General features: G+C 37.3%; 1 protein-coding gene across 4 annotated transcripts in view; it reads left to right on the forward strand.

Annotated features, from left to right (window-relative positions):
- LOC101737283 (high affinity cAMP-specific and IBMX-insensitive 3',5'-cyclic phosphodiesterase 8) overlaps positions 1 to 14,632 on the forward strand; it is a 300,600-nt gene that overhangs the window by 43,891 nt on the left and 242,077 nt on the right. Inside the window, exon 2 of one of the 4 annotated variants that reach the window (XM_062674043.1) lies at positions 5,436 to 5,522. The exons of the other annotated variants lie outside the window; for them this stretch is intronic. The gene's annotated coding sequence lies outside the window, so the exon portion shown is untranslated. The remainder of the gene's footprint in view (positions 1 to 5,435; positions 5,523 to 14,632) is intronic. 4 annotated transcript variants of the gene reach the window in all.

Below are 14,632 nucleotides of genomic sequence, written 5' to 3' on the forward strand. Positions count from 1 at the left end.
AAACATACATTCTAACAAAATAGCTATTTCAACAAACACGACGTATCCATAACAACCGTTTTTGAATTTCGAAACAGATTAAGTTTTTTTTTTGTATACCATGAAGGATAGTTTCTCTTGTTTAAAATAAATATATTCTTTACCGCGTAAATCGTGACCAACACGTTAACAAAGCATTCGAAAACTAAACGTCTTCCCGCCATTTCGTTACAGCAGTAATGTTTAATTAACGTTCAATTGTAATTACGAACCGTCAACTATAACTGATCGTGTTTGTCTCGTGTACTCTTACGCCGCATGGAAGACCCTGAAAAACATTAGAGGCGATATAACAATGACAATAAAATAGTCTATTATTTTTTTATTTTTTTTATTGCTTAGATGGGTGGACGAGCTCACAGCCCACCTGTTGTTAAGCGGTTACTGGAGCCCATGGGCATCTACAACGTAAATGCGCCACCCACCTTGAGATATGAGTTCTAAGGTCTCAGTATAGTTACAATGGCTGCCCCACCCTTCAAACCGAAACGCATTACTGCTTCACGGCAGAAATAGGCAGGGCGGTGGTACCTACCCGCGCGGACTCACAAGAAGTCCTACCACCAGTAAAAAATTGGGATTCTTGATGTATGTAATAATAATATTCAAGTTTCAGTACGCTTAGTGTTAAGGAATAAGGAATCCAGGTTCTTATTGCATTGACTACCGCTTTTGAAATACACAGCTTAGCCCACTGAGTTTCTTATCGGCTCTTCTCAGTGAGTCGCGATTCCAATCCGGTAGTAGATTCTGTAAAGTACTGCTCTTACTGGGGCTAGTATTTTTTTTATTGCTTAGATAGGTGAACGAGCTCACAGTTCACCTGGTGTTAAGTGGTTATTGGAGCCCATAGGCATCTATAACGTAAAAGCTGCCACCCACCTTGAGTTATGAGTTCTAAGGCCTCAGTATAGTTACAACGGCTGCCCCACCCTTCAAACCGAAACGCATTACTGCTTTGCTTGGGCTGTGAGCTCGTCTACCCATCTAAGCAATAAAAAAATAAAAAGACAATTATTATTACTAAGCAGCAGATCAGCTGCCTTAATTTAATATGTAATCGCTTCCTTGATTTAGCTGTTGTGATATTTTAAGATTGGAAAGGACTGATTGGGCGAGTCCCGTCCCGTCCCGTCCCGTCAGACACCAGGTGGCCTGTGAGCTCGTCCATCCATCTAAGCAATAAAAAAAAATTTAAAAAATTTGAACTGAAAACGACAAATTTGTAGGTCGATTCTGTTTCGAAACACTACAAAAAACCTAATACAGTCAAAAGCACCGAAATATCAAAAACAAAAGTCTTTTCATTTGCATATGAACGTAAAAACGTTATTGTGTTTTTTGAAAAAAAAAAAAAAAGAAATTCTCTCGTCTTTTGTGTCACGTATGACAAATTGTAGAGTTCGTATTTCGGTCACAAGGTGACAACGTGACTTGATAAATTGGTTAAGTAGGTATGTTTACAACGGTTTTGTGCTATGAATTATTTAATTTGACAGGCGTGTGCTGACAGACTTTCCTTTAGATTTGTTTTTCGTAATATCTTAGAACGTTTCAACGTATTAACGATTACGTCATTATAATTATATAATAGATTAACAGCGAATTCTGGATTAGCATTAAAATTTATTTCAAATATTTCCTAAGAAAAAAACTAGTGTCGGCCTGTGTTAAGAGACAATGCGAAAATATATACAAACTTTAAAAAACTATTCTTAAATTCTCACATTCGTTTTTCGTAAATCATAACAATGATATTTTTAAATTTGAAAAAGTCTTCTTCTTCGATTTTATATTTTTAAACTGGATATATTTTTATTTCACAAAGAAGTTTTCACTTAAGGTCTGTGGGTTAAGCATCGACAAATAATTTCTTGTTCGCAAATAAAAGCTTTTGGGTCCCTCGTAACAGTGTTAGAGCAGTTTGCTAGAGCTTATTTGTGGGATTGTTTAAGGGTTGCTTTTCGAAGTATAATAGATTCGATCGTATGTCGGTAAAGTTAGGGGCACGATTAATGCTTTAGCTTTGTGTTTTATAAGTATGTAGTTTAATATTTATGTTATATTCTGTAAAAAATGTAGAAGGTCACTCGTTATAAGCGTTGGTTGGTAAAAAACCGTTTTGGAAATTATAGCAACTAGAGGTCCCGTAGTAATCGAAATTCGACTATAATTAATTGGAATTGTAAGTTTGTACACTATTATGATTGTATTTTATACTTCTATAATCACAAATTTCGCCAAGACTACACTATAAAAAATATTAACAAAGACAAACAATATTTAATCTATTCTCAATTAGACAACAGACGTCAAGAACAAAAGTTTGACAATAAATAGTATGCATGCGTGTGTGCGTCAAATACATGGTAGGTAGTGTGTGTAATGTTTTCTTTATTGATTTAATGTATCTTTTATGCATTATTTAAAAAAATATTAGCATTGTGCACTTCTTCTCTATATTCTCTATAAGTGTGGAAAATTTCATACTCCTCCGTCCACGCAATTTTCGTAAAAAGGGATACAAAGTTTTTGCTTCACGTATTAATATATTATTAGAGGCGACTGCCTCTTAAGTCAAAGTCGATGGGCGGAGCCATTGACGACGAGCACTCACGTGGACTCGTGACGTCATCTGGAGGGGCAACTCGTCATCTGGAGGGGCAACCGACCGACCAGCGGGGACATCACGCCACCTCGGATCACTTTTGCTGGAAGCGCGCGCAGCGTTCACTTGTCTTAGATTTAATATTCTGTGTCGATCGTTCCTACCCACTTTTGTATTTTTTTTATTTATTTAAATTACTAAGCCGTTGCTAAAATCAGAAGTGGGATAGGGCTTGTGCCCTATCCGCTTTTGGGTTATCCTGGCGTACAGTTTATTTTTAAAATTTGCATTAAATTAACAACGTAATGACCGATATACGTGTAACTGGAAGCAGGGTAGGAGGACGCTCGCATTCGCCGAATGTTCGAGACCAATATTGGAGAATAACATTGGCGCGTTTAATTGCTTAAAACTCAAATGTGAACGTTGCGCGTGAGTCGAGCCCGCTAGGGTCGCAGATAGAAGACGCACGTCCCTCGACCGCGGACGGTGGTGGCGCCGGACCCGTGGTGGCGTTGGGAATCACATCACCGCCGCCGTCAGAGTCCCGCGCGTACGACGCTACAGACAGGATCATCGGAGCATTAAGTGCACTGTCCAAAGTAAGGTCGAACCATTTTTATATTTCTAATTTTGACCCCAGCGTTAATGATATCGATTCTTGGTGCGAAGTAGATTTTTTTTGTCGGATACCCTCTTATGAAATGTAATAAATCACCAAGTAACTGTCTCAACGATTTTATCACAACCGACCTTACGGTCTATTTTTATTGACGCGATAGAACATGCTCGAGACTGAATGCTCAGTTTCGATGGGTGGAAATAACATTCGAAGGGTTCAAAATGTTACTATTCGGCACACTCCATCAATACGTCAATTAGACAACAGTCCGACTGTCCAGGTCGGTGATCATGCAAACGGGACGCCGTGTTGTTCCATCGCCGTGTCGATTGTACCCGCGTTTGAGAATAGATGTAAAATAGTTCCACCACGCGTTGTGACAATAAAAAGGCAACTACCACATCAGCACGGAAGTTAACCGAATCCATTAGATTCGTAAATTCAGATCGAGCTCATGGTTACCTTATTTCTAAGTTTTACCCTGCCGTGCAATACATAGACACATTGTGTAAGGAAGTAGAATGGGCGAGATCCTTAACTGGGAAGGCACTGAGTATTTGTCACGAGTTTTGGGCTGTCTTAAGAGTGATGAGCGTACTTGGTTACACGTGTGATTGTCTAGTGACCGGACGTGGGGTAACTTCGTAAAAGACTTTAAGCCGTTGTGTCCGCGAAAGTTAGAGTATGCCAATATTCTTTAAAATGCTATGCAATTAGCATCAGATTGCTTTGCCTCATACGTCGAGTGCGCCAGGAGATCGTTGCTCTGTATTAAGATGGTCAGAGGTCTGACTGACAAACTCGGAACTTTAATAATGATACGGGGCATAATGGGCCTTCTGGTTGACTCGCGAACGCTAGTCTACAGATTCACGATTTGATTTAAATTTTTTTGTGGAGGTCAGGTTAGGCCGAGTCCTCGTAGGGTTCAGGCACTAGTTGAGTCACCAGTGACGCGTAATGTCAAACATTCTTGGGGTTGACTGCATGCTTCCAGAGATTTACGTGGTAACATAGTTCACGTAGATGTTGTAACGTGGTAACATAGTTCACGCAGAGATTTACGTGGTAACATAGTTCACGCAGAGATTTACGTGGTAACATAGTTCACGCAGAGATTTACGTGGTAACATAGTTCACGCAGAGATTTACGTGGTAACATAGTTCACGTAGATGTTGTAACGTGGTAACATAGTTCACGCAGAGATTTACGTGGTAACATAGTTCACGTAGATGTTGTAACGTGGTAACATAGTTCACGCAGAGATTTACGTTGTAACATAGTTCACGTAGATGTTGTACCGTGGTAACATAGTTCACGTATATGTTATGACGTGGTAACAAAGTTCACGTAAAGGTGTTACGTGGTAACGCAGTTCACGTTACGAGTGTATTATTAGCTTGACATGTTAACTTGGCCATGTCAACCAGACTTTACTCTCACAGTATATTATACACCCGATATGGTAACAGTGCCATGTCGTCAGTACATCTAACGTAACTCAACAAGAGCCTACTATACATGAACACACTGAAATGTGATGTAAAATGCTCACAAAAACTACTAACTTTTACTAATGGTTCATGGTACCAAAATCATGATTGTAATGCAAACAATCTATTTCTATGACGATATCATAGAACACCCCGATAGCAACGCTGTGCACACAGTGAGTCCTGCATCGTCAGAGATTGAAGACGGTCATGACATCGAGGTGAACGTGGACGTCCACCAGTCAGGAGAGGCCGTATTAGAGGCGACTGCCTCTTAAGTCAAAGTCGATGGGCGGAGCCATTGACGACGAGCACTCACGTGGACTCGTGACGTCATCTGGAGGGGCAACTCGTCATCTGGAGGGGCAACCGACCGACCAGCGGGGACATCACGCCACCTCGGATCACTTTTGCTGGAAGCGCGCGCAGCGTTCACTTGTCTTAGATTTAATATTCTGTGTCGATCGTTCCTACCCACTTTTGTATTTTTTTTATTTATTTAAATTACTAAGCCGTTGCTAAAAATATAGATTCTGTCAAACCATTGAAAGTTGATGATAAGTGGTGACCGGAGCCAATGTATCTAAATAACAGCATGAATCCCTCAATTCAGCTTGACAGATGATTTCGAAAGCTCAATTGTATTAAATAAGAAATTTCTTACCCTTTTAGAAATGAACGAATAACCAAAACGGAATTCAGAAGAAGATTTGTATCCAAGGGCTTAATTGGTCAAAAGGCGCATTAAAGCCCGCATGGGTAAGTACAGGAAGCCTGCATATTTCAATATGACAGTTGTTATATAATACAATTGTAGTTTGACTTATCTTTCAAAGTGGCATTCACGTTGCTATTTATATGGGCTTCGGCGACTACTTATCGATGGACAGGCCGTGTGTTCGTGCATACATGAATGTAATAGATATAATAAATAAAAAAAGCCAAGATACATTCCCAGATATTAACGCAAAATAAATTTTATTCATAGTCACTATCTTTCTCGTGATAGTCGATACGGAAAACGTAGTAGATACGTTGATTAGAAAAAATGGTACGCCTGAATATCAATAATAAACTAATTTCCACGAAAAAAAGGTAAAATTAAATCAAAACAATACTAGAAATTAGTTTCGTGTTTTGAACATGTAAGTTCTTTACACTATAAAAATATATTTGTCTTAAGCGTTTGTCGGTATCGTAGCCAATATGTATTAGCCACGGAACGCAATCACGAATTAATCAAAAACAAAACCACGGAACGCAGTCACGAATTAATCAAAAACAAAAAAAAAAAAAACAAAAAACAGAAAGGAACGCTTAAAAGAACAAAACGAATTTTAAAATTTTCAACAAACTTATTCCGAGTCGTCGTCAGGAATAAAATACGATACTTCGGTTTGTACTTTTTGTCGTTTTTCCCTCTCGTTTCTAGCTTTCGTCGCTATTTAATTGAAGGCTCTTAATATAAAAGCTACGAAATCAACGTAGCGGAAGTAAAAAAAGATCAACAAAGATATCCATTTAATAACATTGTTCACAGCGACGTTGAGAGAAAATAAATAAAATGTTCAACATTTTCTGGTTTCGTTCACGCTTCTTACACTAAAACCTGAACATTAACTTCGAAGTTAAAATAAGATTGTTTTAAGCCCGCGGCAGAAGCCAAGAGGCTCCTAGATTAATTTATTCTTCGCAAATGTTGATTTATATATTAAAATTCGCTTTCAACTTAGCGTTTGTCATTGCTTATGTTCCATTATTTTCCCGAGTGAGAAGCAGATGGAGAAAGATAGTAGGATAGTAAGTGATATAGATAGGTGGTCACGACCCTCATTGAGGAATATGACGCCAGGAGAAGGATAAGCGAGATTGGAATGAATCCGCAATATTTGGCTTTTTATCGATGAGACTCAGCTTACCCGGGAAAAACTGATTTATTAATGGGATTGCAACAAACATAATCAGAGCAGTTGATATTTACTGAAGCAGAGTTCATCACATACGTGGGAGCGTTGCGCTCGTCATGATATCCAGAAATTTAGAGGTTTCCTTAAACCAGGTTAAAAAGAGTCGTGCTGTAGGCAAATTTTTGGCTGTGCCCTTAAACATACTGTGAGTGACGGTGACCACTCACCATCAGATGGGCCCTATACTCGTGCTGTTTAGAATATTGCGTTGAGTTCGGATCCAAGTATCTTAACCGAGCAAATATAACACACACTTAAAAAAAACGCAATCCCGCTCACTAGAAGATCTTCCCTTTATCGTAGACTAAAGAATAATGGCAACCCAGTTCTTTAGACCAAGTATTTCTCGTCAAATTTTACAATTCGAAACAAAGTCTTGAAATACATTTCTCGTATTAGAAAAATGGATTCAAATTTGCTTATTTAATTTTGACATTCCAAATTTATGCGTATGTAAAAAAATATTGAAGACTAGCGGCCCGCTCCGGCTTCGCTCGGATCAACAAAAATTTCAATGATATTTGACGATGTTTTATTTTTTAAAATAAAATAACACTTATTGCGGCATAACTATAATAGTTAGACATATGCTGTCGCGACACTTTTTGTAAATAATAATGTGTTCTACAAAGTCGTAGTACATTATTTTATTCTATCATCAATAGTTTTCGCGGGGCACGCGATGTAATGAATATTTTAGGTAATAATTTTTACACCTTGGTTTACATTATTGAAGTTTTAGTACGGATTCCTAATTTTTTTCAAAAAAGATTATAGCTTATGTCACTCGGCAATACTGTAGCTTCCAAACAGTGAAAGAATTTTTCAAATCGGTTCAGTAGTTTTGGAGCTATTCAATACAAACAAACAAGCAAATCTTTCCTCTTTATAATATTAGTATAGAAAAACCTAGTTGTGAAAAATACAATTTAATATCGTAGTATTTCCGTTCTAACGCGTGCGCATGCGTTTTGCTGCCCGCGACGAAGATTTATAAGGCGTTCTGCTATTCTTTCAACTGACGTTTACCTCATACAGATCTTTTAAGATCATATCAACAGAAAAACTGATGAATACCCGTGACGTCAATCTATTCGCACCTGCCATTTATACAAACAACATAAAATTTATAACGTCAATAATCTTACTCTGACGTATTATAATAAAGGCGTTATTTCTAAACCACATCGTTATTTGCACCCCCAGAACTGTAGACAGTATTGATCTGTATTGTCATATCATACAAGATAAAACATTTTAATCATACAGTCAAAGGTAATAAATATATAAAACATAGTTCCAAAAACATTTTTCTCGTCTACCACACACTCAGGCTTGCGTCCAAGTATAACTTAGATTTTGTCATATATATATTTTTGAAGATCATGTATATACATGATTAAATATGAGCAATGAAAGATAACTGATGGTAGTTCCTCTTCAGTCCGCACGGATAGGTACCACCGCCCTGCATATTTCTGCCATGCCGTGAAGCAGTAATGCGTTTCAGTTTGAAGGCTGGGGCAGCCGTTGTAACTATACTGAGACCTTAGAACTTATATCTCAAGGTGGGTGGCGCATTTACATTGTAGTGTCTATGGGCTTCAGTAATAACTTAACACTATGTGGGCTGTGAGCTCATCCACCCATCTAATAAAAATAAAAAATAATTAAGTGTGTGGTATTATTGGAGCTCTATCTCTCCTGTAGTGTTCAGTTAGCATCTTGAATCCCGTCCACGCATAGCTGGAATAGCCCCTTAGGCTACCAGGAACTAGGCAGGAAAAAAAATTGTATCTTTTTGGGGTGGTTGGAAATACCTCTCTTTCTCCGAAGGCCGAAACTATAATTTGCTTTAATGAAGGAAAGAGACGAATATATACCTAATATGTCATATTAAATCTATACTAATATTATAAAGCTGAAGAGTTGTTTGTTTGAACGCGCTAATCTCAAGAATTACTGGTCCGAATTGAAAAATACTTTCAGTGTTAGATAGCCCATTTATTGAGGAAGGCTATATAACATCACGGTAAGACCAATACAAGTGGAGCACCAATAAAGAATGTTTCAAAATAGGGGTTTAAATAGCTCCTTAACATTCTATAATTCAAAAATATTTTCACTTTCTACGTAAATGAAGTGGGGTGTAAAATTTAGCGTTATGCCAAAGTAACTATTCCACGCGGACGGAGTCGCGGACAAAAAGCTAGTATTAAATTAAAATACCTGCTCATTTTAAATCTCTCTTTACCACGCTACGCTCAGAATCGTTTTAATTATCTTTATGCTACCGACAACCATTATTTGGAAATTGAATGTGTAAATAATCTTGAGTTGAACTTTTTGTTTGTGGGATGGAAAGATCGCGTATTACGTTGCGTGATTACTATTTAAATGTCAAAGGCATTCAGCTCTGGAATGCTTTGCCTATTAGTATCAGAATGTCACCCACACTTGACATATTTAAGCAAATTGTATTAATAATATTCGTCTTTAAATCTATTTCATATAAATGTTCTAAAATAATAATTCAATGTAACTGAATTTTTATATAAATTGGATTGTGTGTGTGTGTGTGTGTAATAGTTAATTGATTTCAACATTTCTTATCGAAATTGATTTTTAACTATTTAGCTTATATTTTAAATCTCATTATGTCATCAAATTCTCATTTAATTTTAGAAATCATGAACCTTTTGTAATTTCAGCCCTAACTGTATTAACTATATTTACTATATATTAATACGCGAAGCAAATACTTTGTACCCCTTTTTACGAAAATTGCGCGGACGGAGGAGTATGAAATTTCCCTCACTTATGTAATGTAAAGAAATAGTGCAGAATGTTTAAATTTTTTTAAATCCATATAAAAATGAATTGCTGTTCGTTAGTCTCGCTAAAACTCCAGAGCGGCTGGACCGATTTGGCAAATTTTGGTCTTGAATTATTTGTGGAAGTCCAGAGAAGGTTTAAACGGGAGATAAATATGAAAATGCTCGGAATTAAATAAAAATAAGAATTTTGTTTTTCTTTGTGTGTCCTCCGTCGGACGGATTCCTTTTGTTTGTTTTAAATTTATTTTATACAAAAGCTTAGGTATTTTATTTATCGATTGAGGCATTACGACGTCTGCCAGGTCGCTATTATGCATAAAAATACATTAAATTAATAAATAAAAATATTACACACACTACCGCGTATTTGACACACACACGCATGCATATTATTTGTTTATATATCATAATAGTGAACAACTACAAAATTATAATTTCAATTACATAAAGTCGAATTTCAACTACCACAGGACTAGTAGTTAACATAACATGTTCTACTTCTGTATTTTGGTCGCTAATATGATGTTTACCTCCGAGACACGGGAAAGATAATCTCCGATAATGACACTGTTTATCCATCAGTACATGTTAACCGCACCAACATGAACCATGAAAGGCCGTTGCTACAATCGATTTACGACCTTCATCTCTTTGTGATTAAGTACATATTAAATGCTTCCGCACCTCACGAACGACACGGGCTACTTGTCGTAAAATACGTAAGGTGATATACGTTTTGTAAATTAGTTTTGCACCGTGGTTTCTCTCGTTACATATAAATTATAACTGAAATAATATATTTTTTTTTGCTACCTAAGCTGAGAGCCCTGAGAGGCTATTAAAATTTCAGCGTAATCTTAACTAGTAGGTGAGCTCACGGGGCTCAAACCTGACGACGTTGCTAACACGAACCCTAGCAAGAGCCGTGCTTCGCAGAATCTACCACCGGATCGGAAACGCGACCCACTGAGAAGATCCGGCGAGAAACTCAGTGGGTTGTGTCTGTGGGTTAATTTACTCGTCGAGCCCTTCGTCGCAAGCGACGGGATCGACGAGAACGATGACCGGATAAATACCTGTGTCACATCGAATTTATATTAGAAAACGGGATACAATTTACGCTTGATAGAGAGATCGCGGTGAAATTTACTTTATGTCGCATTGTAAGTCGGAAATATTTGTAAATATACCTCCATACGTATTCTATCATATTCCCCGTTTGTAAGACTATCTGGCATTAGTTCCACAGATCACTATACTTTTTCTCACTGCTGTTAATCAACAATATTTGAACGATTTTAATAATGTATATACGCGTTTATGTCGATGCAACGTCTTCCGCAACGAGTCTATCCAAAAATTATTGACATGTATGTATTTCCCATTAGTTTCACTAAATGGCGCTGCTTCGATGTCTTGCAAATCGTAATTTAAATGAACACAATTGAAAAGATGAAATGCTCTTATCAGACGTAGCGATTAGCGGTGATCCTGAAAGGAAATTCATTCGTCACGTACCTTGGTATTCGTGGTAAGTTTACTGCGATTTTGTTTTCGAGTCAATAACCGTTGGAAAAACTCATTATAAAAACTTTTTTAAACTACATGCGTCAATAAAAGCAAAGGGAAATATATCGCTTCAATAAATCACGGCAGAGTAATAGTTCTTTCCGCTTTCCTGACCCTGACCCTTTGATGCTGTCCAGCCGGCGTGGGCGCCACCTACAAGAGATTAAAGCTTAGAGACAAATTAAAAACGGGCACCTGTAACAACTTATCAACATTTAGCCGTGTGAGCTTTTTCATCCATTAATTAATGAATAAAAAATTAAAGGGAAATATAATTAGATGAAAGTTAAGCTCAAATGTACACTTGAACTTTGGAACCAGTATGTTAAGCAGTGATCAGAATTCAGGATTGTTTTCAGACAAAATTTACTTTTGCTTTTTTTTGGATGGATGGTTTGTGGTCCAAAAGCCTTTCCCGCTTTACCAAGACGGGTGAATGAACTCGACAACTCACTCAGGAAGTGAGGCGGCTTGCTAGCATTTGGCCTAGAACCTCCGAAGACCCGAAAGCTGAAGAAGACAGCTACTTATCAACTGTATTTAACATCGGATCGGAATCGCAAACCACTGAGCAATCCGGCGAGAAACTAAATCGGTTGTCTATGGATTCAGTTGTCGAGTACTGTGCTGACTATACTGACGAGTATTAGTGCTGTTGATCATAGCGTTAGAACTAGTAGCTTTCATCTGCTTCAAAAGTTGAGTGGATCTGTCAAGGCATATTTGGGTCGTAGATGCCAGATCTATGAGAGCGGGGATCACGATTAGAGGGTCAATGTGTTCTATTGCCGTAATGAAAGAAGGTCCAATTCTGTCTCTGTATACATAGGAAACAATATTTACCTTCATCTATAATATCACATACACATTTACTATAAATATACATTTTAATATAACTATATTGTTGTGTGCGTGTATAAACGTTTGGAACTTCTGGGTATACGGAGGTACTTCAGTTATATCTGTATTTTATACCATATATTCTATGAGGAGTGCTCTGAGGTATTGTTTGAGATGATCCCATCATCTCGTGTTTACCATCGCACTGCCCGCCACCGGAGTAAAGTTCATCTATACTACTTAGAGCCATTGCGTTCATCCACAGTGCGTTGCCAGAGATGTTTTTGCCACGTACCATCTGGCTTTGGAATGAGCTCCCCTCCACGGTGTTTCCCGCGCGCTATGACATGTCCTTCTTCAAACGAGGCTTATGTAGAGTATTAAGCAGTAGGCAGCGGCTTGGTTCTGTCCCTGGCATTGCCGAGGGAGAGATCCATGAGTGATGGTAACTATTCACCATCAGGTGGGCCATATGCTCGTCTGCCTACAAGGGCAATAAAAAATAAATCAATAAAAACACATTTATACAACAAATATTATAATAAAATTATAGACAGTCATATTATATTTAATTTAACGTCTGAATCTTCATTAACCCTTTTCGTTACCATACCCACAGTACCTAAATGGCAAGCCTTTGAAACCCCTCCCCCACCTTTCAAACCGAAACGCATTACTGCTTCACGGCAGAAATAGGCAGGGTGGTGGTACCCACCCGCGCGGACTCACAAAAGGTCCTACCACGAGTAATTACGCAAATTATAATTTTGCAGGTTTGATTTTTATTAGACGATGTTGTTCCTTCACCGTGGAAGTCAATCGTAAACATTTATTGAGTACCTATTATATTTCATTAGAAAAATTTGTACTCGCCTGAGATTCGAACACCGGTGCATCACTCAATACGAATGCACCGGACGTCTTATCTTTTAGGCCACGACGACTTCAAAATGTTTAGATAATTACTAAACAGATTGTGGTGGTAGCCTACATATAACATAAAAATATTTAACAGATGCCTGAATTTCGCTAACAACATTTTCAAGCTAAGTTTGCTGCAACCTTCGAACAATATAATTTGGACCGTCGGTCTACCGAGAAACTTCAGCCGCTCGGTAGCAGATCTTCCCTTTGTCATTAACCCTCCAAAAAACTTATCGCAAATGAACCACCGTTATATTATTTCTGCCGCGACGCAGTAATTCGACCTCACGTCTCAAGGTGGGTAGCGCGAACGTGAAAACTGAACTCCGGTAACCCTCCCATATTAGGTAAGCTATGAGCTCTTTTGCCCCTCTGAAAATCCATCTGGTAATTTTCCTTTCTAATGACGTCAAATTTTTTTCTTGAAAAATTAAATTTTTCATGGATCGTTGCTCCCCAACGCTATTTTGTAGGCGTTTTAATCTCCGTGACTCGAAAAACTAATTAAAATATTTCAGTGCAGGAATGTTGTACTTTATTTTAAGACATGCTTCATTCATTATTCATAATTTACTTCATTTGTTTTTATAAAAACTAGTGGTCCCGCAGTAGTCGAAATTCGACTATAATTAATTGGAATTGTAAGTTTCTACACTATTATGATTGTATTTTATACTTCTATAATCACAAATTTCGCCAAGACTACACTATAAAAAATATTAACAAAGACAAACAATATTTAATCTATTCTCAATTTGACAACAGACGTCAAGAACAAAAGTTTGACAATAAATAGTATGCATGCGTGTGTGCGTCAAATACATGGTATGTAGTGTGTGTAATGTTTTCTTTATTGATTTAATGTATCTTTTATGCATTATTTTAAAAAAATATTAGCATTGTGCACTTCTTCTCTATATTCTCTATAAGTGTGGAAAATTTCATACTCCTCCGTCCGCTCAATTTTCGTAAAAAGGGATACAAAGTTTTTGCTTCACGTATTAATATATAGATAAAAGCGACCTTCTTCTATGTATACCGTCGAATAATGAAACAGTGAAACGTAAAATTATTCATTAGAACGATAAAAAACAGGTTTTGAGAATTTTCCAGGCGCCACATTGGCTGAGCGACACACTGCCAGTATCTTTGTCGAACTAAATATATTCAATGACGAAGTTATTTACTAAAACTTAATTGGTTAAGAATAAACTTTCTTTCAGTATTGGATTTTCAAGATGGAGAGAATTAGAAAAATATAAAAAAAAGTAGCATGAGGTTTCGCCTGAATTATTATCTCAAGTATACATATTTATGTCTGCTTACTATTTAATAAGTACTACCAGTAAAGACTGGTAGTAGCACGACTCGTGACCCTGCACAGGTAGGTACCACCTTTCTGCCTATGGCTGCTATGAAGCAGTAATGTATTCGTGTTTGAAATGCTATGCCAGTAATGCGGGACAGCTGTTATACTATAAAATTGAAAATTAAACCTCATATGTCAAGGTGGGTGGCGGCATTCACATATCTATTGACTTCAGTAACTATAAATATTGTAGGCTAATACAAATTATTACAATGAAATACACATATTTTATTAAATTTGTACTTAATTAATAAAAGTGCATCCTTTGATAAAGATACAAACATAGACCATAGATACAGGCAGTAGAAAAATCTATGTCACAGATCTATAATAATACATATTATAAAGACGAAAAATTTGTTT

Source organism: Bombyx mori, chromosome 19 (genome assembly GCF_030269925.1).
Source record: "Bombyx mori chromosome 19, ASM3026992v2".
In the NCBI taxonomy this organism is placed as follows: domain Eukaryota; kingdom Metazoa; phylum Arthropoda; class Insecta; order Lepidoptera; family Bombycidae; genus Bombyx; species Bombyx mori.